The sequence below is a fragment of the Fundulus heteroclitus genome, unplaced genomic scaffold, assembly GCF_011125445.2.
Source record: "Fundulus heteroclitus isolate FHET01 unplaced genomic scaffold, MU-UCD_Fhet_4.1 scaffold_174, whole genome shotgun sequence".
NCBI lineage: Eukaryota > Metazoa > Chordata > Actinopteri > Cyprinodontiformes > Fundulidae > Fundulus > Fundulus heteroclitus.
Genome location: NW_023396586.1, coordinates 116,421 through 137,499, shown reverse-complemented (window position 1 = coordinate 137,499; position 21,079 = coordinate 116,421). Strand labels below are relative to the sequence as shown.

At 42.9% G+C, this 21,079-nt stretch overlaps 1 protein-coding gene across 1 annotated transcript in view; it reads left to right on the top strand.

Annotated features, from left to right (window-relative positions):
• Window positions 1–21,079, top strand: part of LOC105919942 (homeobox protein Mohawk) — a 198,953-nt gene that overhangs the window by 132,212 nt on the left and 45,662 nt on the right. The gene's annotated exons all lie outside the window — the stretch shown is intronic.

The window sequence follows — 21,079 nt, the reverse complement described above, 5'->3', positions numbered from 1 at the left end:
GGAGGCGTCCAGGAGGCATCCTAATCAGATGCCCGAGCCACCTCAACTGGCTCCTCTCGACGTAGAGGAGCAGCGGCTCTACTCTGAGTCCTCCCCGGATGACTGAGCTCCTCAGTCTATCTCTAAGGGAGAGCCCAGACACACTACGGAGAAAACTAATTTCGGCCGCTTGTATCCGGGATCTCATTCTTTCGATCACAACCCAAAGCTCGTGCCCATAGATGAGGGTAGGAACATAGATCGACTGGTAAATCGAGAGCTTCGCCTTTTGGCTCAGCTCTCTCTTCACCACAACAGATCTGTTGTGGTGGTTTCATTAGATAGGAAACTTTGTTACCATTGTGTATGATTTGATTGAATTTTCTAAAGTGCCTTGAGATGACGTGTTGTGAATTGGCGCTATACAAATATTATTGAATTAATTTGACGAGATGAGCTCATGTTACATATGGGAATGCTATGTATGAAATGCTCAGAGGCTTATCAGTACTTACACAGCGACAAAGTCGGAGTTGTGCAGATACAAAAACACGGGAATTTGGTGTACATGAAGGTGGATTTTTAACCAAGCCAGTGTATGAATAATTACTTTCATAACGCTTGTTTAGTGGTCACGGACGAAGGAGAGTTGGAGACAACAGGTTGCACCTGTACCGCTGTAACCCGGCCGGACTGCGTGTCATGCAGACATGCAGTCTGGGAAGTTTACTCACCTTACAAATTTATTTGTTGATTAGTAATTTGTGAGTAAGTTGTAGAAACTGTTGCAATGTGTGTGATGTGGTTGCCTATTTATTATGTTATCATGAGTCTCGTATAGCTATCATATTCTATGTGATTTACACCAGGTTCCATTAATCAACTACAATTGCGCATAGAGTCCACCCCGTCACTAACCTGACAACAGCCAGCTGCATGTCTCGCTCCGCCTAGCTCCACTCACATACATCTGGGACACCGCCATAGGAATTGCCTTTACTGAAGGCTGGGCCTTATCAAAACTCCTTGCATATGATTGGATAAGCCACTTGCCTGTCATCTTTATCGACGTGCTATTTCAACCACTCACACCGAAGCTAACCCGTGACGCAGGAAAAAAAACCCTGTTTTTTTTTTTTTTTTTATGTGTTTGCGGCTCTAGTGCAGGGTTTCCCGCAGCGCCTATCTTGGCGATAGGCGCTGGGGGCGCGTCCGCGTACGCGCCCCGGAAAACAAAACTTGCCAAATCCGGTCGGGAGAAGGGCGAAAACATGGTTTCCACCAACAAAAGCCTTCAGAGCCGATCTCTGATGTTCTTTTAATGAAACAATATCAGATAGATTGGACAACACGGAAGAAATAGCAGCATCAATGCTAACGCTTGCTTCCTCGATGCGAGCCGCCATTGTTGTTGGAATCTCACGGTGGCTTATCCACTACGTCACATCCATGAAACACCCGCCCTGCGTCCTGATTGGCCAGACCAAAAATTTGGTTGGGGAAATCACTTTCAATGAGCGATGTCCCAGATGTATGTGAGTGAAGCTAGGCGGAGCGATACATGCATCTGGCTGTTTTCAGGTTACCCCGTCACCCCAACACGATTGAAATGAGGAATAACAAAAAAATATTAAAATCCCTCTGTTTGTTCATAGTGCCATTTCTCCCTTTCATTCTAGTTCACACAGAAACACACCACACCCCTGATCAGACAAAGAAGTGTACATTCATGTCAGTTTTTCGCAGGTCCACTCGGACCGCAGGTACTGCAGCCTACATGACTCAGAGACGTCGGCTGACAAGGCTAATCAAGCTCATCACGAGCATGGCTTACCTGTAAAATAAATGGAAAGGTGGTGGATGTAGTTCATTTTTCTCATTTTGTAATAACCTGCTGCTGCAGGGAAGACCCGGGAATAGAACCTGCGTGATAGGTGGTCCCACTATTTTCTCAGAGTTTTGTATGGGGTCGGAACAGCTCATGCAGGTGGAGGCGATGTTACTGACTTTATTTAACACAATACAGAGTTGCTCTCTTCAGCCACAAAACAGACCGCAAACCAAATAAGTATACAGTGGCCAAGCAAACTGGAAGTTGTTGGCTGAAACCAACTAAAAATGCAGTGCCTGTCGTTCTGGCTGTGAAAATTGTCTATTAAATCGACATTAATGCTCCCTATTTGTCATGCTTCCTAGTTTTTTGGACAGAGTGATGTCAGCTTGGCTTCAGAACTAGACAGTTCGCGGAGGGACTCCGAAGCGGGATTCGGAGCTGTCCACTTGAGACACAAGAAACAGGCTTTAGTCAAAGAAGGAGACGTCTTGAGACGCAGGCCTAAGTTCCTACCACATATGGCTAACACTCTGGCAACAATGTGCAGTCAGCCGCTTCCTTTTAAGCTGTCCCCACAGCCGCGCTGATGTTGAACACCTGCGCTCAGCGCCACCCAGTTCGTCAGTAGCCATCATCGAGAGGGAGAGGGAGAGGGAGAGAGAAAGAGAGGGAGAGAGAGAGCCACTGCAGCAACCTGACACTACTAATGCATTAACAATTGCTTGTAACACTATCGAATGATGGCGTGGCGAAACAAAAACAAACATTGTTTAGGATGAACCATAGTTACATTTACTCAGTGGTAGCCGTAATCTATTAGTAGGGGCTAACTAGCACTATGCTAGCAGACATTCAATGCTAAATTAAAAGGACTTTTAAGCTCTATTTAGTCGTAATGAGTGGACCAGAAAACACAAGCATTAATGTCCCATCGGTGTATAAAAATCTTATGGAAATAAAGATTGTTATGACCTTAAATAACACAAAAACAACAAGAACGCTAGTCTGTGAGCTCTGTCTAGCTCGGTCAAACCTTTAAAACAGTGAGAACACATTAGAAGTAAACCATTTTAAGCTTTCTCTGCTTACTCTCTACCAAAACCTCTGCCTTTGTCTGTGTTGTGCAATTATACACTGTTTAAAGTTATTTAATGTTTATTAAATAACTCTCTCTCTGTTAAGTATTGTCTGGTGATAATCAGCAGTTAAGTTGATATCAAGACAATGGTAGCGTTTAGCTCTCCAGCTATGAGCAAACCAACAGCGTGGTCGGGCAGCTTGGTGACGCGTGGTCGGGATAGCTTGGAGGCCTCGACTGATGTCCATTTAATAGTCTGATCGCTCAGCTTGTCTGGTGAAGGAAGGCATCCACCGTCTCACGTCTGTTTTCCTGCAACAGCCGACAAAAATTAACAAAGCTGTTTCAGTATCCCTTTGTGGCTGGTTTGCGCAGAAGTCAGAGTGATACCTAGTTCTGTCCCAGCAGTTCCTCCGATGGCAGGGAGGTCCTCCATTGAAGCAGGCAGACAAGTTTAGCAGACCCTGGGTCAAGCATGGCTGGTCCAAGCACCTTCCTTCAGATGCTGGCTTGTGTATCGGTCAGGCCCGTGCAGGGCTCATGGCCCGAAGTGGTTTTCTGGTCTGCTCCAGGACGAGGTGGTCTGAGCAGCTTGGAATCTGAAGAAGTCTGCAGAGAGTCTGAAGAGCTGCAGAAGAGAGTGGTCAGAAGCACTCTGACCCTTTTATCTGTGGGGAGTAATCCACAGCTGGCATCCTGCTAGAGAGAGAGGGGCCGTTCCCCGCTGGCTCTCTCTTCTATGTGGCTGTGTGAGTCTCATGTCTAAAATGCATTTTGGATCCCTTCCCCATTGTACATGTTAAAATTAACACAATTCAATTAAATTCAATTCAATTTTATTTATATAGCACCAATTCATTAAATATGTCATCTCGAGGCACTTTACAAAGTCAGAATCATTCATATTATACAGATTGGTAAAAAATTTCCAATATAAAGGGAACCAGTTGATTGCATCAAAGTCCTGACAAGCAGCATTCACTCCTGAAGAAGCGTAGAGCAGAGTCGTCTGCATTGTCTATGGCTTTGCAGCAATTCCTCATACTGAGCAAGCATGAAGTGACAGTGGAAAGAAAAACCACCCATTAGCGGGAAGGAAAAACCTCCAGCAGAACCGGGCTTAGTATGAGCGGTCATCTGCCTCAACCGACTGGGGGTTAGAGAAGACAGAGCAGAGACACAACAAGACAGACAAAAAAGCACAGAAGCACACATTGATTCATTAATCTTTTCTACATTAGATGGTAATAGTGGGTGATCTGTGTTCCTTGGATGATGCCACAGGTAACAGAACGTCAGACCAGGTGTACCTATGAATAAAAAAGAGAGAGAGCAAAAAGTTAAAAGTTGAAATGACAACAGTCATTTCAATGTAATGCAATGCAAAACTGGAGAACAGTAGACTGGAGAATAGTAGAAATCGGTAGACTGAGAAAAATAGGCCCTGATGTCCTCCAGTAGCCTAAGCCTATAGCAGCACAACTATAGCTGTAGCTCAGGGTAACATGAGCCACTTTAAATATAAGCTTTGTCAAAAAGGAAAGTTTTAAGATTAGTCTTAAAAGTACACAAGGTGTCTGCCTAACTGACCAAAACTGGGAGTTGGTTCCACAGGAGAGGAGCCTGATAGCTAAAGGATCTCCCTCCCATTCTACTTTTAGGGACTCTAGGAACCACCAGCAGACCTGCAGTCTGAGAGCGAAGTGCTCTGTTAGGAACATACGGGGTAATAAGATCTCTGATATATGATGGAGCTTGATTATTAAGGGCTTTATACGTTAGAAGAAAAAATTTAAATTCTATTCTTCATTTAAGAGGAAGCCAATGAAGGGAAGCTAAAATTGGAGAAATATGATCCCTCTTGTTGATTTTCATCAGAAATCTTGCTGCAGCATTTTGGATCAGCAGAAGACTTCAAACTGCATTGTGTGGACTTCCTGATAGTAAAGAAATACAATAGTCCAGCCTTGAAGTGACAAATGCATGGATAAGTTTTTCAGCACCACCCCTGGACAGAATGTTTCTAATTTTGGCGATATTCCTGACGTGAAAAAAGGAAACTCTGGAAACCTGTTTAATATGGGATTTAAATGACATGTCTTGGTCGAAAACAACCAACCAAGATTTTTACCTTTATTTCCAGAGGCCAATTAAATGCCATCCAGATTAAGTGATTTATTAAGAAGTTTATTTTTTGAGGACTCTGGTCCAAAGTTTACGACTTCTGTCTTGTCAGAATTTAAATGTAGGAAATTTAAAGTCATCCAGCTTTTGATGTCATCAAGACATGACTGCAGTCAAAGTAACTGATTGGATTCATCAGGATTTATGGATAAATATAGCTGAGTGTCATCAGCATAACAGTGGAAATTAATCCCATGCTGTCTGATAATTTTACCACTCAGAAGCATATATATAGTAAAGAGAATTGGTCCAAGGACTGAACCCTGTGATACTCCACAAGTGACCCTAGAGTTTGAAGAAGATATATTATTAACATGAGCAAACTAGGATCTGTCCAATAGATAAAATTTAAACCTGCCTAATGCTTTCCCCTTAATCCCTACAGTATGCTCAAGTCTTTGTGAGAGAATATTGTGATCAACTGTATCAAATGCAGCACTGAGATCTAACAGGACAAGTATAGACACAAGTCCATCATCTGAAGCCATGAGAATATCGTTAGTGACCTTCACCAGACCTGTTTCAGTGCTATGATGAGCTCTGAAGCCTGACTGAAACTCCTCAAGTAAGTCATTACTTTGTAAATGTTCACAAAGTTGATTAGCAACTACTTTCTCAATAATTTTAGATAGGAAAAGAAGATTAGATATAGGTCTGTTGTTTACTAACTCATCTTGATCAAGAGATGGTTTCTTAAGTAAAGGTTTAATAACAACTACTTTAAAAGCCTGTGGTACATATCCATTTACCAAGGATAGATTAATAATGTCTAAATTAGGACCACTGATCAAAGGGAATACCTCCTTAAACAACTTGGTGGGATCGGGTCTAACATACAGGTAGAAGGTTAAGATTAAGCTAAAATTTTAGATAGCTCAGAAAGCTCTACTGCTTCTAAACAGTTCAGACACTGCGCAGGTTTTAAAGATTGCTCCAACGCTGCCTCACTTACTGAGGACGAGGTAGTCATGTTTGGGACGATGCCAATTATTTTATTTTTAATGAAATAAATTTTGTTTATGAAGAATCCCATAAAATCATTACTGCTAAGAGCTAAGGGAATGGGTGGATCAACGGATCTATGACTCTGTGTAAGTTTGGCAACTGTATTGAAGAGAAATGTAGGATTATTTTTGTTCTTCTCAATTAATGATGAAAAATATGCTGCTCTAACTCTGCGAAGGGTCGTGTTATACAACAATAGACTGTCCCTCCAGATTAGGTAGGATTCCTCTTCGTGTGTAGAGCACCATTTTCTCTCCAATTTCCTAACATTGTGCTTCAAGGAACGCAGCTCTGAATTAAACCAGGGAGCCAGCTTCCTGTAAATAATCACCTTCTTTTTTTAAGGGAGCTACATTGTCTAATGCAGAACACAATGACAAAGTCATACCATTAACAAAGACATCTATTTGTGAATGGGAAGAAACAGCATTGCTGCCATCTACAGGGCATTTCTGCAATACTGAGGATATTAAAAAGGGAACAGACTTTTTAAAGTTTTATGCAGCTTTCTCCGATAAAGATGTACTATAATGGAACCATCTTTTGGGTTGTGGAGAACTCAGTTAGATTAAACTCAAATGTTATTAAAAAAATATCAGATAGGACAGGGTTGTGAGGAAATACTGCTAATTCTTCACAATCAATGCAATATGTCAGCACAAGGTCTAAAGTATGGAGCCAAGAGTGCATCGGTTTATGCACATTTTGAGCAAAACCAATTGAGTCTAGGATAGTTTTAAAGGCTCCGCTAAGGTTATCACATTCTGTGTCGACATGAATGTTAAAATCACCCACTATAATAACCTTGTCAGTGTTTATCACCAAATCAGATAAGAAGTCTGACAGCTTATCCAAAAACTGAGAGCAAGGGCTTGGTGGACGATACAAAACAACAAACAGAAGAGGTTTTATTGCTTTGCAATTTGGATGAGGGAAACTAAGGGTTAAATGTTCAAAAGAACTGTAGTTATTAATTGGCCTGGGACTAATTAATCTTGTTGAGGTGATGGGGCATCCGGTTGCAGTGAATTACTCCAGGTTATGACTGGTTCTTCGGCCAGGGACGAGTAACCGGCTAGCCCAGGGGAAAACAGCCGTTGTTTGGGAAACCAGGCCTTCAGGTCAGCTTCTCTCTTAGCTCGGCATAACCACAGGAGATCGCTACGCACCATCTTGACTCAGCTTTGCTTCAACAACTGAGAAAGGTGACAAGCATGTGTCAGGACTCAGCTGGCAGGGCCGTACAGCCTGTTGCCGTCTCTGCTCTGTCCACAGGTGTTCGCGGTTGGCCGGTGGGCGGAGTAGGCGCACCTGCAGCTCGTCAGCTGCACCGGAGCTGCACTATAAAATCTGCACTCGAACAGCGGATGGATGCCAGAGTGTTACCGTTGTGGTATGCCTACCAGCTTCGACCTCTCGCCTCTAGACTTAGCTCCCACGCTAACTGCCACCCTTTGTGTCTCCCAGGTACCTCCTCGTGCTCCTTCGTCCACCCTCGAGCTCCTCAATCATCCTCGTGTCTCCTCCTGGGATTCTCCCGTTCCTCTCGAGTTGATTCTCGCTTCTCGGACGTAAGGCTTTCCCGACGACTCCCTGGTTCCATCCGCTGTTCTGGATTCTCCGGTGCTGCTCAGACCTCTCGCCTCGCTCTCCAGCTGCCCGGACACCTACGACCAACATCCAGCTGAGTCCACACTGCCATCCTCCCCGGTTGGGTTATTGCACCTCGTGGTAAGCTTACGCCCCCCTAGTTACTTTACTTTAGGTTTCCCCTCCGTGAATTAATTGTCTTCCCTTACCTCCAGATCGACCCGGTTACCTGCTACCCGAGTTCCTGCCCGAGCCTCCTCCAGTCCGCGCATTAGCTCCGCCGCCTAGCATTCGCCCGTGTAAAAATAAACTCTTTAAAACTTACCTGTTGTCACCGAGTGTGTTTTCTGCATGTGGGCCCGACATCTTAAGGCAAACATGACACCATGTCACTTCATGGTAGTCGGTTGCTTAGGTTTTCAAGTTGAAGGAAGCAGAGATGCACTTAGCTTCGATTCTGCCTGCATATGTGGAGGATATCCGAACTCCAGTTGGATTTTTTGCAGAGGCCTGGCCAATCAGGCGAGAGCACATGGAGCAGAGAAATAAAGTAGAGAGACATTCTCCACCTTCTAGAGTGGATGTTTAAAACAACCTTCTGAAATATCTAACCTGAAGCTGCTCGAACAGATGTTTGAGCTTTATCTTTGATTAATTGAAAACAAGAGACTTTCAGGGAAAATGTGGAAAACGTTGTTGCTCCATTTCTGTCTGAGACGTTCTTGTCATATTTATTCCCGCCAGAAACCTAAAAAGGAAAATGAGGAGAAGCCGACAACTCCCTGATGCTCCATTTAGTGCTGACAGAGATTTAAACCTTCTCAGCAGCACCTGGCTCAGCTTATTGTTCCTCCATTTGCTGCCAACATTTGTTTTCCAACCACAAACATAGAATCAGAAACAACTAAACTAATTCCAGGACTTTGGCACGTTGTTATGAAGGTCTTTGGAAAGCTTAGCAACAGCTGCTAGTCCAGGCAAGTGTTACCAATTCAATCGTCTGAACAGTTCTGAGGACTCAGAGAGCGAGGTGCAGGAGGTAAAATTATTTAATGGGACTGAATGATAAAAGCTCAGCAGCGTCTGCCCCTCTTAGAGCTAAATTAAGGGTTACATGTTCCTCTTAGATCCTTGAAGGCTGAGGCCCATCCATCTGGAGCTTCTGGAGTCCCAGAGGTCATAGTTTCCATGATCTATAAAGCCCCATTTACACTACCCTTGTTAAACCGATCCAGGCCGAGCTCGGTCCGAGCTTGGATCAGTTAATCAAGCCGAGCTTGGTTCTGACAACCGTTTACACACAAGGCTATCTCGGTTCCTTGGTTTCCTCACCACCTAGTGACGATCTACGGTACTACTGCTCTCTGGGATTGAAGGCGGCACCAGGCAAATCAAAATAGCTGTGCCCGTAACATTCAGGCAATTATGCTTGGTGATACGTCGTTGTTTGTGGCGAGTCAGGCAAAGACAGCAACTTTTGGTGAATTTACTTGACAGAGTCGGCTTTTGGGAAGTGGATAAGACAAACAAACGTCTAATAAGGATTTACAGATGCAGGAAACAACAACAGACGCTGAGGTTCAACACACTGCTAAGCAGAATCATCACTGAAAATCATCTGTCACAGTAGGGAAGCTAGAATTTTTTTGAATGTCTGAAATGTCAGCTGACCGCACGGAGATTACGCGGTCTGCTCATGCGCTCTTCGTTATCAGATAACCAAGATAGGGACAAACTGATTCGGTTCAGTTCAGTTCAGTTTGCGTTCCATTTACACTCGGTTACCGAGCTCGGACTGGTCTCGGCTCGGTTAAAAAAAGGTAGTGTAAACGGGGTATAAGTGTCTCTATGCTGAGAGTTGTGGATTTACATTAAAACAGTTTATCCAGAGCAAAGTCTAACAGCAGCAGAGTGTGAGGTGAGCAATGACATCACACAGTAAAGGCTATAACTAAAACTTTTTCATGAAAATGATTATCTTTTTTAAAAACAATACATCCACAGAGTGTGGTGTAGACTAAGGGCATGATTTTCAAAAGGATTGTACATATTAAAACAGGTACAAACTAATTGCTGTGTACAATGTTGATTCTGACTGAGCAGCAATTATCCAGGCTGGAAATAATTTAAAAAAAATTGTTGGACTTTGTTTTTTTTTTATATTTACTTTAGTTTCCTTAGCTGAAACAGAATTACAGAACTACATTCTAAAAATATTTTTTAGTGCCAACAATGTTCTTCTCAACTACCTGTTAACTGAAAACTTTGCCCTCAGCACACCATCAGCTGAAGGCATCTCTCAGATCTTGTCAGGTCTTTGTTTCTTAAAGATGACTGTAAGACACAGTTTGTTAAAGTTTGGACACATAACTGTCAGGCTTTGTTTTCCAAAGACTGTAATATGTACATAACAGGGAAACCTAAATGATTACTGTAAACAAACAGTTAAAATTGTTCACTTTATAGCTGCCTGTATTTCTGGTTTATGTCACAGACTGCCCTTCTGCAACCTCTGACCGCCCTTCTGCTACCTCTGACCGTCACCAAGACTTCTTAATTTAATGATTCATTGTGCACACTCTGATCTCATAATTGTTAAAAGTATTAAAAGCAGACATTTGTATTTATTACATGTTGCTAAAACCTGAAAAGTAATACATCTCTCTTGCTGCTTGCTGCCAATGACTTGGTTTAACTTTTATGATTTCATTATATTTTAATATCAGTAATAAAGTATGCAGAATGAATGAACCAAAATAAAATAATGAAGTGACAGACTCACACATCATCCTCAAACAGCTGTGTCGCTCTGCACACAAACAGCTCAGAGTCCCATTTTTCTCTGCTTGTTCTTTTCCAAACAGTCCCTTAATTAAGGAAGAAGCTGCAGACCAATGCTGACTTCCAGATGAAACACGCAGTAAGTCATGGCAGCACAGTGACACTGCTGCTGGATAAGCACGTGTGTATATAAGCAGGAGTGAAGGCGCGTGGCTCAGTGCTGAATATAATGTTACATGGTACTGAGGCAGACTTTGTTCCACTCTGGCCAAGCTGTGGCTTTCATGCTCTTTGCCATCTCTCCAGTGGTTAATCTACTCATTCAGCACCATAACTTCCCCCACCTCCTTATTGGGGGATTATTACCTTCTGCCTCACAGTGGAAAACATCCACCATTCATCTGCATTTCTCCTGTAAAAAGGCATCAACGCTGAGTAGAGGCCGGATCCTGGAGGGATTTCTGTGAGTCTTACGACAAACGGTTCCAGCTGTGAATAAAGAAATTGCAGAATCTGGAACTGACACTGTGGTGAAGTTTTTTGGTAAACAAGTACCATGAAAAGAGAAATAAGGAGACAGGCCTATTTAATTCAGCTCTCTGGGTCTGTCTGGTCAAACCCATTTTCCAGCAAGATAATGTCTTACACCCATGGCCCATGTGGAACATTTAGCAAGTGTGTAAAGAAAGCAGCTGGTGGCGTCTGCAAACTTAAGCTACAAACAAACCACTCATACTCCAACATACTCACTACAAGCCGGTACCTGGATTAGAAATGGCTCCAACTGTGAAGCAAAAAGAAAAAAGTCCATTTTAAGATAACTGACACAAAGACTCAAGTCATGTAGCCGCCTGAAGCTAGAGTCCAACATCCCATTTTCCAGACGTCACTGAAAGGCAATTAGTAAACGACAAGTGGAAGAAACAATAAACAACCTTTTCCCCTCCAATCACAACCCATGTTACTCAGAATGAGAGAAAAGGAGGGTGGAGCAAAGAGGAAAAAAACTCCCACTGAAACCACCTGTTGCGGCCCTGCTGCTGTGAGGGACCTTGTATCAAGGGCCTGAGAACTAACTGTAGGAGTCTGTGCTGATGGCTTCAATACCATCTTGGTTCTCTGATTGGAGGGTTCTCCTCCTCAGACTGAATGGAGACAACATCTAGAGATTTAACCAGCCATGGCAGTCGGAGATAAAGTGAGGATTATGTTCTGGACCCAATGCTGTGGTTTGACGCCGTAACACTTAGTCCAGGTTGTGGCACCAAATGTGGGGGAAGCATTAGCAGACCTCTCTGCCTGATCATACATCCATATTACAGGACTGGTTGGAAGGATGAGGAGGAGGGATTTTAGGCAACCAGAGAGGAGAGGGATGCTTTCCATTATGTCAGCCATGATTATCTTAACATGGAAGAAAAGCAGAAGACCTGCAGTTCATGTAATCTGAGGGTAAGCGGGAGAGCTGCTGCTCTTAAATGTTTTAGCATGATTCTGGGAAACACACCAGACTTTCTTGTGAGAGCTTTAATTCAAGGATATTTAGTAGTAACTGTGGTGTGTGAGACTGTGGGTGTGGTTTGGGTGTGCTCTCTCACTTGCATAGGTGTGGCTTGGGGAGGAGCTGCCTGCACATGCCTGAAACCTATCTTTATCTGAAGCAGTATTTAGAGCCGGGCTTCATGTGTGCTCGCTGCCAAATAGTCACTGCTTAGTAGGTAGATCGGCCAGTGTTCTTTCTAGAGAAACCTGTCATTTCTACCATTTGAGATTTCCTATGGCTACCTTACCTAGCTCCATACCAACCTCTCAACAACCGAGCCACACCTTCCACCTCCATCTGCTAACCCCGTGAGCTTGTCTCCCTCTGCATCTGGAGATGCCACCTCTACCCTTTTCCCTCATTTTGCTTCTTCCTCTACATCTGGTTATTTGCATTTTGGGCCCAGCACCACTGAACACAACAGTAGAAGAACAATACTGAACTGTCAAGAAGAAAAGGAAAATAACTTAACAAGTTCATCCGTCCATTGTCTTTATTTCCTTGATTTCAGATAAAGAGGAGGATCAAGATGGAGACCCAAACATCTCTCTCCTGTTTGACATCTGCAGTTGGGTTCATGTAAACAGATTCCAGGACCACTGGTCCAATCTCTGTCAATTTAATATTTAACAGGCTGATTCCAAAACAAAGTTTTACTTCTGTCCTTAAAACAACTTTTGTAAAAAAAAAAAAAAAAAAAAAAAAAATCAGTTGAATCTATATCTCTGAAAAACTGTTTTCCGATACAAAAGCTGTAATTCTGTCTTAATTTGGGGTTACTTGTTTGTGTTTTTGGAACTGATTGATCTTTTACTATTTCAAGCTCCCCTCAGCCAGCGCTACCATTATTAGTTTCACTTGCTGCTGCCACTAATTATCCTCAAGTCCTCCCACCTAGTTTAGTGCCTATTTATAACTGCCTCACTCACTTGTCACTGCCAGAACATCTCTCCTTGTCTCATTGCCTGCACGTCTTTCCCCAATGTTTGTGTTGTTCAGCCTGCTGATCCTGTGGATCTATTCTCTCCCTGCTTTCAATAATTGGCCTCACTAGTGCTTGTGTGCGCCACCTGGTTCAGGTTGTTCCTGGGGATAATGTGTCTTGCCCTGCCCTCACAGAGGACTCATAGACTGCTTCTGCTCAAGTCTGTCTCTGCCTGCATCATCTGGTCGAGTCTGTCGCTGCCTGCATCATCTGGTCGAGTCTGTCGCTGCCTGCATCATCTGGTCGAGTCTGTCTCTGCCTGCATCATCTGGTCGAGTCTGACTCTGTGATCTCCAGCCATTCCTGCGTGCCTGTCTCTTCTGCCACCTTCTTCTATTTACGTAACAAACTTTTTAAAATGCTGACAGTATCAAGCTTGAATATTGGATTCCTAGATCCACACATTACAAATTCCTGTCTACACGCACAGCTTTGCTTCAAAGGGTGTGTTCCTTAATGGCAGAGGCGGCGATTTTTTATTTATTTTTTTTTCCAAAATGCAACTAAGCAACACCCAAGTCCCTTTTTGAATAAAGAGCATCTTACCTGCTCGTGTGCTCCTAAGGGGGATTGTGTGAAAAAAAAACGTCCAAATATATGCTGGTCTTTCTTCAGAGGCCTTCCTCTTCCTCTCATAAACGTGTAAGACAGTTTGCTTCTTGTGACTCTTAGCCATTGGATACATGAACACTAGACACCAGCATGCGGAAACTAGCAATGAAAGTGCACGCACATTGCCGTTACGTCAGAATGATTGGCTTGTAGGACAACCAATAGATAAGGTGATACCCCCCGGAACTCCAGGAACAGAGGGGGCGTGGACAGGACCAGTCCCGGCCATTCGGTACGAATGACAGGGATTCAGTCCTGCAGAGGTCTAATATTTATTTTTGCTGAATACATAATGTATTGAATAATCTCAGGATGAAAGGACCAGTTCACCCAGTATAACAAAGTATTTCTGAACAGGGTTACCAACTATCACTTTGAGTGTGTATTCATAGCAGAAATATAACAAGAATTCTTTCTTGCATTAAAAAAAATTAAGTCACTCTCCAAACATTTCCAGCCCAAACTTTACTGAATGAGTTCTGCAAATGTTCCTCTCACAGAGCTGTAAGAACAAACGGCTGCAGATACAATTATGGTTCTGTAATAAAGTGAAGTTTAGGTTCTGAAGGTTCTGGCCGCATCCATCATCTATTTCCAAGACTAGCCTACATATTTGATCTGGTACTGACACTGACCTTCTGACTAAGGCAGGTTTAGCTGGTTTTGGTCCAAATGATAATTCACAACTTTTATCTAGTTCTGCCATAGTCATCCCTTATTTTATTCTGGGATCTCTGGAGGGAAGAGACTCTGGAGCACTTTCTACAGCGCTCACAGAAAGTATTAGGAATATGGACTCCAACCCGACTCTTATAGGCTTACATGGTGGAATAACACTGGAGGTCTTTGGCTGCTAAAGCTCTATTTGTGTCAGAAGTAATTTATGTTTTCCCTCCATTTTATACCACAACTCTAGGGGCTTAGAGATGTCTCACCTCAGAATTATGCTGTATGACTCAGAAGCTGTAGCTAGATAAAAAGAAGAGTAAAACACACTGACTAATAAGTGGGTCAGATTCCAGGGGAAATTTGGAAACCACAATCAACAAATCTCACTGAAAACAGCCTGTAAGCAGCAAAAGTACAGAAAAAAAATGTTTGTTTACAAAGATGATACAAAATGGCTGCAGAAAGCCAGGCTGGATCTCTGCCAGGCTGGTTTGATTAATGCCCTTAAATAGGGCATTAATCAAACCAGTGAAGAGATCAGCTTGGATTTGATCAAGATGTTTGAATTAGATTTTGTTGTGGAAAATTTTATTGATATGTAACTTTGATCACATCTTCTTAGATGCAGCTGTATATTTTTCCTGTGTGAAAGAGCTCACAGAAAACAGATTTATTATTGTGTTCTGTTCAACCAAGGACACACAGAAGAGTTGTGTTAGATCAAAAGTGGATCGTACCAGCTGTGTGCGCTCCTATATCTCACATAAGGCTACTCCCACTTCCTACTTAAAATGTATAAATGTGTTGTGTGATTTTTCCGCATGCTCTGTTTCCTGACTGCATTGGGACAGAGACATTCAATTGCTCTATGCATTTGGATAAATTTGCAAAGACAAAGAAGCATCTTTCTCTATTTTATTGAGTGCTTTTACTTATTTAAAAAGAGTAAAATTCACCACCATTTTAACAGGGATGACGAGTGGCGTAGGTGTTAGGTGTTAGGGAGTTATTTCTGCAACTGGTGGGTTGTCGGTTTAACCCCATCCCCTCCTTTCCGCGCCTACTGTCTCAGTTGCTGTGTCGGTGGCACTGTTCCCTCAAAGCCAGATTGCAAATCTATGCAGTGCAGAAAATAAAATCTAAGCTAAACTGTAAACAAAATACTAATAAACTATTTTTTTTGTACCATTTTGCAATTCTAGTAAAATGGTGTTCCGTTGTCCCAGTCTGTGTATGCCAGGTGCCGATCAGAGTGCATCACTGATTGATGTGGCGACTGGGGTTGGGAATTGAAAAGATTTTCACGATTCCGATTCCCTTATCGATTCTGTGAAACGATTCGATTCCTTTTCGATTCTCTTTTCGATTCCAATTTGGGGAAAAAAGGAGAACAAACAGTTTGATGATGAGCATCAACTTTGTTTACTTAACTATCCCACGACCTTACAAACTAACAAGGTCAATATGTCCACAGAAAATGTGCAACTGGAGTAACATTTATATTTGTTTAAATAAAAAAAGAAATATAAACACAAACTTAAATACAGTAGATTAGTTGTTTAGAATACAAGAAAATGTAAGTTTATTGTGACAGTTGCTTATTAATCTCTCTTTAGATAACCTCAGCCATCTAAATCTAACGGAGAAGCCATCCGTTTAATGAAAAAGCATTACTGTACAATTTTGGGAAATAAACTCATCTCCCCCTGATTTAAATAAACAAGCGTCACCTTTCTCTCGCTCCCTGAACTGTGGAGCAACTTCGTAGCATGTTTCCTTACATCCATTGCAATGCCTAGAATCATGTAAGAATTCCAGCTACCAGTAGTTCTTTTTTTTTTTTTTTTTTTTTTTTTTTCCCAGTGTCCTGTCTAGCAATGTGGCAATAGGAATTGATGTCTCAATGCCAGATAGAGCTCGACAGATTTTGCTTTTACAAGTGGAGAAAACAGCTTTCGCCATAGTGCTCTACTTGATTTATGCTTGTAAATAGCTTTATTGTGATTCCTGCAGGGAGAATTTCAAATTATATGGACATTACAATGGGAGAGTAAAGGAAGAACAAGAAGTGAAAGAGAAAGAAAAGAAAAAAAAGAGTAGAGGTGAAAGAAAGAAGAGATAAAAAGGGAGAGAATGATAAAACCTTCTCCGTCTGCTCCGTCACCTGGAAAGAGAGATGCAAAAAGAACAGCACAACCAACAGACATAAAGCAACAGATACAATCGAATAACACCTATGCCATTGCTAAATCATATGTATTATTATGTAAGCTGACATGTGTAATGTGATACTTGAAAAAAGAAAATGAAAGAACATAAATAAATAAATAAAATATAAGATTACTGTATATAAGTGAACACTTAATACCTGGGACCCAGCACCTGTGGGAGTTTGTGAGAGTGCACTAGTTTAGGTGAAAATTATCCAAAAGGAAATAGCTTGATAGTGGTTGTGGAGAACCAAAGGCCCGCCTTCCCCGAGCACAGAGGCAGGAGTCAGGGGACCCATAATCCCGGACTCCCAAAGGGGCCCCTAAAGCAGGGCGCCCAGGAGGGGCCGACGCAGGATATCTGCAACCCCCCCCCCCCAAGGAAAGAGTAGAGACGACCCCGAGGAAATCCCCCAGCCACTGCAATGCCGACGCCCCCAAGAGCCGCGGGGACGAGCCCGTGGGCTCCGCCGGCGGCTAGCCCCGCTGAAGTGGTCCCGGCCATGGGCCCCGCGACGGGGGCCCACCAATGCGCCAGAGGGCCAAGGCGCCCGCCAACGCAGCGGAGGAGGGCAGGACGTGGGGGGATGGGCTCCGCACCTAGCGGACACTTCAGATGTTCTTGGGAGAGGGAGCGGACCATACCCATACCTGAAAAAAAAGAGGAAAAGAGAGAAAAAAAAAAAAGAAAAAAAAAAGCTACCAGTAGTTCTAATTAAACATGCTACCAATGAAGGGCTGGTTTAACGAGAAAGGCACACTCCCTTAATAACCCCAAAGAGAGGTAGGAAATTGTTTTTTTTCCAGAGATGGCATATGATTTACTGGGCACCACATTAAGCACAGCCAGATGTAAAACTAGCTACTTACAACCAGAGTTGCCTTCCATGCTGGTTGTAACTTTAGCTTCTGTCTGGTAAGAATCAAAAACATGGCATTCGTGCAAATTGTATGCCATGTTGTGTGTGCAGGTGTTTCTGCCTGCTGGATCTATTTCCTCTCGCGGATGTATATGCCATTTTGCAATGATTGCAAAGCGCCTCGTTGCCATCGTTCTCTTCCTTAAAATGAACCCAAACCTTCGACCGCTTATCCGATGGGGCGGCATTTTTTTTGTTTGGTTTTTCGCCTGGTCACGTCGTGCTTGCTTACTGAATGCCGTGTGCGTAACTTGCGTAAAAAATGTGACTTAACTTGCGTAAAAACGTGACGTAACTTGTATAACTTGCTACCGTTGTGCTGCTCAGAGCCGCAGCACACCGGAATCGAAAAGAGAATCGTTAAGCAAGCTGTAAAACAGTGCCAACTGAAACACATGGAACCGGTTCTGAAAAGGAACCGGTTTTCGATTCCCTAGTGGTGACACTGGCTGGAGGGGTCCGAGCAGCCCATTGTCATCTGGACTGATCATAAAAATCTCGCCTACCTGCAGTCCACCCGACGTCTGAATCCTCGACATGCCCGCTGGTCCTTTTTTTTCTCTCGGTTTAACCTGTCCATAACCTACCGCTCCGGTTCCAGAAATGTCAAGCCTGACGCCCTTTCCAGACAGTTCGCTCCCCAGGAACATGAAAGGGAACCAGCACCCATCCTTCCTCCTAAATGTACTTTTGGAGCCCTCTGGTGGGCCACGGCCACCCCTGGCGATGTCCTGGCCACCCCACCGGCCACCCAACTCGCCAGTGTAAATGGTAGTAGCGTCAGTTTAGCGTCAGTTCCCCCTGATATGCACAGCCAGCGAACCGCCGCTCTTCTTGACCTTCTCCCGCACTGTAGCTCACCCTGCCACTCCTCACCTCCCTCCCCCGCCTGTCCCCTCAGCCGCTGTTGCATTCTCAGACAACTACGGCTCAGCTCGTGCCCGTGTTCAACGGTGATGAAAGGAATTAATAGAGATAGCGAACAATACTAACCGTAAGTAAATAAGTCAAATCATTTGTTTCTAAAAGAAGAGGGGAATATATGAACTGCATCAGTTACAGTTACAGCGGCTTTTGATGTCTTTTTGACACGTTTTCAAAGAGTTACGTAGCTACCGTTGTTAGCTGGTGCTTGTGCATGGTTTGTCAATTTCCTGACATGAAGAGAAAGTCCACAGACATCTCTTCTTATTTTAAGAAGAAAATAACAGCGGAAGGAGATAAAGAGATGACAGGGGAGCAACAGAGAACCTATGGTTATGACCTATGGTTATTAATATGGCCACATGGTTATGACCATGTGGCCATATTAATAAAATTAATGAATTGTCTAGAAAGTAATATCCTTGGAAGAAATGTATGTTTTGTTTAGTGTGTTAGTTTTTTAGCGTGATGGACTCACTTAAATATATAACTTAAAAAAGAAATAGTATATCTGATTCTGATTATGTGCCAGGTAGAGATATGTTGTTACCTGACACACTGAGCAGAGCATACTTACCTTACAGTGGCCAGGGGCACACAAAGTCAGAATTAGTGTCAGTAGTAAATAGGAATCTGTTTTCATGACTTAATAAAATGGTAACAGTGGATTATTTTTCAGATTTTTGGGAAGTTGAATATTTGCCAGACACAAAGAGCACCACAGCAGTGGCGGCTGGCCAGTAGGGGGCGCTCGGGCGCCGCCCCCTTTAAATCTTTTCGATAATAAATGATTTCTGAACTGCAAAGTTCTTAGAAATGTATTTATTCATACTGTGTGTCCAATAGACATGTTAGAATTTATTAAAATAGTAAATACATAATTCTATTTAATTGCTCACATTGTGCACACTTCCTCCTTTCCTATGTGCAGGGCGCCGGTCTAATGGGAGTGAATGTAGGCGCAGGAACTTGGGCAAGCACGTGATCTGAGGCTGACTTTTAATTGGTTATCTAGGCTTTTGCATAGGGGCGCACGGCTCTGCGTCCCGGACACACCCATTCTGTTGCGTCATTACTGGTAGAGTGTCAGTACTGGCTAATTTTTTTAAAAACATTGTGTGATTGGACAATCCCCGATTCGACTCAGCTCAGCTGCAGTTCGTTAGGTTGATTCACGGTTATGCTTGTAAAGTTGAGTAGTTTCAAAATGAGAGAAAATTATGTTTTGTCTTTACAAAAAAATGCTTTTACAAAGCGTTCACTTGAAGAAAAAAAACAGGATAAAGGAGCTTGGACCGGATCGTCTTAATTTACAAATTCAGCAGCAGGCAAGTGATCTCTCCACTCCATGGTTGGACAAAGCAGTGTAGCTAGTAGTCAGCCAGTGAAGAAGCGTCGGACACTCAGTGTAGAAGACCATTAAAGGATTACTGCAGAGGTGAGTTGTTGTGGAAAAGCACTGTTACACTGGTTTATAGTAATGTTATTTAATATATTAGGAAGATGTGCTTTGTAGTTAGAAATACCTTTAGTTGTGTCTATGCTGTGTAGGTATGTTGATGTAATGTTTGTCAGCAAGATATTTTATTATTTAAGTTGTACTGAAGTTTATGGGTAATGGGGAATAAAACATTTAGTTACTGAATTTTGTATAATCTTGTCCCACAAAAATGCTGTAACACATTTCATAACACAGCCTTAAAAAATGGCAGCAAATGTTATTAAAATCAGGAAAACAATCTAGAAGAAGTCTTTTCAGAAACTGTCACGCTCTTGAAGATGCTCATCACCACACCCATGACCACAGCAGAAGCTGAAAGGTGCTTTTCAACTCTGAAAAGAATCAAGACTTTTCTGAGAAACTCAATGACTCAGGACAGGCTGAATGCATTGGCCATGTTGTCAATGGAGAAAAGACTAGTCACAGAGATGACTGACTTTAACAATTAAGAATATAATTGAGAAATTTGCTGGGCAGAAGGAAAGGAGGGCAAAATTAATGTTCAAATAGTGCTATTTTTTAAGATTTGCTTTGTTTGTTTTTCATTTGTTTGTTTGTGTGCGCCCCCCTCAGTTTTTTTAGCACCAGCCGCCACTGCACCACAGTAATACACAAGCTGAAATTACATTTTGTCAATCAAGGGATACCGTACGTGCTAATTTTAGATAATGAGCCACACTATTTGTCACAGGGGTTTAAGACCTTCATGTGAAACTGGAAATTTGAGCACTGAATGTCTTCACCTGGCTACCCACAAAGCAACAAGAAGGCTGAGTCTGCAGTCAAACCATCAAAATGACGCATGCAGAAAGCAGCAGCTGCAGGACAGGCTCCATACTTGGCTATGCTGGATCATCTGTAATGATTAGCAATTCTGCTGCTATTTTGACTGCGAGGTATCTGCAGTGACAATGAGGTCACTCCTTGTCTGCTCTGCACACCTCCTGTAATCAGCTTGACCAGCAACACTACTGGATGCCTCAATTACTTGAGTCACTGCACCTGATCTGCTCACTATATATTCCTCCCTCAGACCCTGTGTTGCTGCCAGATTCTCAAAAGCCATAGAGTGAGTAGACCTTTCAATATTTCTGATTGCCTGCTTGATATTGATCATTGCTGTTTTGTGGATTTCTGCCTGTTTGCCTTGCCCCTGTTGGACTCTACTATGAACCTTGGATTTCTGGACACTTTTTGATTCTTTCCTGTCTTATGACTAAGCCTCTTGTCTGCTCCCCTTGGAAACATCTTCCTACTTCCTGTC